Genomic DNA, 4,303 nt, shown 5'->3' with positions numbered 1-4,303 from the left:
CACTCCCCCGCGGAAGCCCCAGGGCTCATTTCCTGTCTCGGAGGAGGCGCTCCCTCCCTGGAGCACCGCTGCTTTCGCTTTCTCAGCCGTTTCCGAGATTCTGATGTAAAAACAAGAAGTGAGGGGAGGGGGTCGGACAGTGTGGGGAGGTGCAGCCCGTGTGCAGGGAGGGGGTGGGGGCACAGGCAGGGGTATAACCGGGCTGAGCCGCGCTGCTCCCGGCCCCGCCGCAGAGCCGCTCGTTCGCAGCCTTGTCCCAGGTAAGCGCCAGCCCCTCGCTCCCACCCTGCCCCCGCGCTGCTGCTTCTGCTCTCAAAATTAATGTTTCTGAGCCCATGAGATCCTAAATCTCTGGTTTGGAGCTCCAAAGCTCCCTAAATGAGTGGATTTGGGCCAAATGCTCCCCAAATGGGTGTTTCTCAACCCCAAAGATCCCCAAAGTGCTGTTTCTGAGCCCAAAAATCTCCCTAAATCAGTGTTTGGGACCCCAAAAGCTCACTAAATGGATGTTTCTGAGCCTCAGAGTTCCCCGAATCACTGATTTTGAGCCCTAAAGCTCCCAGACTTGCAGGATCTGAGCCCAAAAGCTCCTGAATGGGGTTTCTGAGCCCCAAAGAACCGGAAATTGCTGGTTTTGAGCCCTGAAGCTCGCTAGATAATTTTTTTTCTGAGCCTAGAAATTCCATAACTGGGTATTGCTGAACCCAGAAGCTCCATAAATCACTCTTTCTCAGACCAAGAGCTCTCGAAATGGGTGTTTTGGAGCCCTAAAGCTCCCTGAATTGGTCTTTCTGAGTCCAGATGCTCCCAAAATTGGTACTTTAGACCCCCAAAGTTCCCTAAATTGCTGGTTCTGTCTCTTCTAAAAGCTGGTTGTACTCAGATTTCTTGTGCACAATCTCCCTGAACTGGCTTTTTTGGGAGGTCCAAAACCTCCTTAATTTGATATTTCTGAGCACAAATTCTCCTGAAACATTTGTTTCTCGTTCCCAGTGCTCCCTAAATTGGTGTTTAGGACCTTAAAATGTCCTTAAATGGGTGTTTCTGAGCCCAAAATCTCTCTAAATTTATGTTTCTGAGCTCAAACTTTTTTGTTTGTTTTGTTTTGTTTTGAGCTCAAAGCTTGCTTAATTAATGTTTTTGAGACTCGGAGCTCCCTAAGTGGTTTTTTTTTTCTGAGCCCAAAACCTGAAATCGGTGTTCTGGGGCCCCAAAGCCCCCAGACTTGCTCTTTCTCGGCTGCAAAACTCCCGAAGTGACTGTTCTGGCCCCAAAGCTGCCGAAATAGGGGTTTCTGAGCCATGAAGTTCCCGAGATCAGTGTCGCAGAGCTCCGACCCCCGTAATGCAAACCATGTGCCCAGTTGGCCATCAGCCCATGGGGTTCGCTCCCCCCGAGTGGGACGCCCCCGAGGAGCCGCTCCGTGACTGGACCTCCCCACTTTCGGTTTCAGTTTTCCAGGGATTTACGGGAAATCGGTGTAAAACCAAGAAACGAGGTGCTGGGGGAGGGGGAGGAGCCCGTGGGGGTGGGAAATGGACATAGCCGGGATGACGGAAAGAGCCGGACCGTGCGGAGCCCCGCGGTGCTGCTGCCCCTGCTGCGGAGCTGCTTCTTCCCAGCCTTGTTCCAGGCTGCCCCAGCGCCAGACCCTCGCTCCTGCCTTTCCCCATGGGTTGCTCCTTCTGCGCCTGAAGTTCACGTTTCTGAGCCCAAAAGCTCCTAAATGGGGGCTACTGAGCCCAAAGTCTGCTTTAATTGGTTTTCTGGAGCCCTAAAGCTCTCTAAATCGCTTTTTGATCTGAAAATATTCCCAAATCACTCTCTATGGCCACCAACGCTTCCGACATCATTTTTTCTCAACCTCAAACGCCCTAAATCAGGGTTTCTTAAGCCCAAGATTCCCTAAATCGGTGTTTTAGAGCCCCAATGCTCCCTAAATCAGTGTTTCTGAACCCAAATGCATTCTGAATTGCTGTTTCAGGTCCCAGAAGCTCCCGAGGTGGGTGTTCCTGAGCCCAAATACTCCCAAAACTTTTCCATTCTCAGCTGTGAAGTTCCACTGTGTAAGTGGCTGTTTTTGAGGCCAAAAGCTCCTTGAGATGGTGTTGCTGAACCCCAAAGGATCCTCAATAGCTGCTTTTGAGTCCAAAGTCTCTGGACATTGATTTCTCTGAGCCCCAAAGCTCATGAAATGGGTGTTTCTGAGCCCTGGGGCTCCCCAGGTGGCTCTTCGTGACCTCCAAAGCTCCCAACGTGGCTTTTTCTGAGCACTGCAGTTCCCTAAACATGTGTTTCTGAGCCCAAGAGCTCCCTAAATTGGAATTTTGAATCAAAAGCTGGCTAGAGAGGACTTTCTGAGGCCAAAAGCTCCCCAAATCAGTGGTTTTGAGCCAAATGCTCCCTTAATTGGCCTTTCTCAACCCCAAAGCTTCCTGAAGTCTGGGGTGTTTCTGAGCCCAAAGTCTCTCTAAATCATTGTTTGGGGCCCCATAAGCTCCCTGCATCACTGATTTTGAGCCCAGAAGCTCCTGAGTGGGCATTTCTAAGAACCTGAAATTGCTGGCTTTGAGCTCAGAAGCTCTCTACATAATTTTTTTCTGAGTCAGAACCATCCCTAAATGGTTTGGAAGTCTGTGCTTGAACATGGGTGGAACGCAGGGGAAGGGGAGAGGCTCTGCCGGAGGGAGTGGCAGGGAGGATGAGGACGGGAGGTGTGAGGAGCAGCTTGAACACATGGAGGAGATCCTCCACAGGATGGGCAAAGGCTGATTGACTTAAGAGTGAGCAGTGAAGGGCTCAGAAAGGGGGACACTGTCTTGGCAGTTCAGAAACTGCTTGACCAGGGAAAGTTGGCAGAAGAGGCCTGAGAGCCTCTTCTGAGAAGTGTCCAGGCCAGTGAACAAGTTCCCATGGGGAATGGTAACTGCCCTGGCATTCACGGGCAGGCAAAGCAGCAGGGCTCCAACAGCGTGGGGGATCCTGGGGTGACGGCTCAGCAGAGCTGCCTGGTGGGTGAAAAGGGGGGATGCTCATGGGGACCTGGTGGTGGCCCACAAGGAAGAGCTGGTCAGGGATGAGCTCATCAGTGCCAGCCTGGGCTGTCACAGCCGGGACATAGTGGGGTCCCAGGCACCAAAGGGCAGGGACTAAGGCCAGCAGCAGAGCACAGAGCTGGGGCTCCAGAGGATGAACTCGGGGTGTTGAACCAGGTGGCGGCAGGGGCAGGGTGAAGGAGCTCAGGAAATCTGATAGGCCCTACAGGGCAGCCTGTTCCAAGGGCAGGAATGGTCTCTCCAAGAAGCCGTGAGTAAAGCACTCATCTCTTGAGGCTCTTGGCTGAACTGAGCGAGCTCCAGGGTGAAAAGGCAGCACATGGGAGGTGGAGCACATGAGCCACCAGCACAGAAAGCCAACAGCACAGCCCTGGGCTGTGTGAGCAGGAGCAGAGGCAGGGGAAGGGTTTAACCCCTGTGCCCAGCACATTTACACCACACCTGCCCAGCAACAGCGGGGCTGTGGCAGTCAGGAACCTCTGCACTGGTGGGTCACTGGGTTGGGAGTCCTCCAGCTGTCCTTCAGGTGCTGGTGGGATTTCCCTAAGTGTCTGCAACAACAAAACCAGCAATAAAAGCGTGACTCTGCCCAAACAGAAACATCTGCAGCAGAGCAATCTGCACCTGCAGTCTCACCCCTCTGGGCAAGGCCAATGGAATCGTGATTGGCAATACACAGCAATGACACCCCCTCCTCACAAGGCTTCATGGGCCGTGACCATCCCCTCGGTTGGGCACTGCTGGGGCCCCTCAAATGCTATGTCCAGTTCTGCCAGAGAGAATTGAATGGGAAAAGGACACTCCCTGAACCACCCTGGGGCCTTCACTGGGATCTGCTGAGGCTTGAAGGAGCCCTGCTGCTGTCACCAAAAATTCGGGAGGAAAATAAAAACCCTCTAACACTGTATTTGAAGTGATGGAGAATCAGGCATTGCTTTATTCTGGCTCGGATGTGCCATGGAAAATATTCCATACACACATGCCTTTTACCAGACTTTCTGCAGATTTATACAGCAAAAAACTCAAAGCAGTTCCCGTTCATTGGTCCCAAATGACACAATTTTTCTAATATTTGGTGAATCGTGCCACAACCGGGCCAGGAGACACTTGAGAGACAGAGTCAGAGAAGTGGGTATTTGCTTTATTCGGCGTGCCGGGTGCGTGGGGATCGCTCCTCCAAACACACACACCTGGTGCTCTCTACAACACAGTATTAAGGGTTAAATTATGAATATTCATCACATTCC

The 4,303-nt window shown here is 52.3% G+C and overlaps 1 long non-coding RNA gene across 1 annotated transcript; it reads left to right on the top strand.

The window, feature by feature from the left end:
• Positions 1–227: 227 nt before the first annotated feature.
• LOC108447808 lies at positions 228–4,095 on the top strand. Its single transcript, XR_001863494.1, has 2 exons — positions 228–260; positions 1,985–4,095. It is a non-coding gene; the product is annotated as an uncharacterized LOC108447808 (long non-coding RNA).
• Positions 4,096–4,303: the final 208 nt, after the last annotated feature.

This window comes from Corvus brachyrhynchos, unplaced genomic scaffold (genome assembly GCF_000691975.1).
Source record: "Corvus brachyrhynchos isolate BGI_N302 unplaced genomic scaffold, ASM69197v1 scaffold401, whole genome shotgun sequence".
In the NCBI taxonomy this organism is placed as follows: Eukaryota; Metazoa; Chordata; class Aves; order Passeriformes; family Corvidae; genus Corvus; species Corvus brachyrhynchos.
The sequence above is the reverse complement of the archived record's forward strand: the minus strand, read 5'-3'. Positions and strand labels throughout refer to the sequence as shown.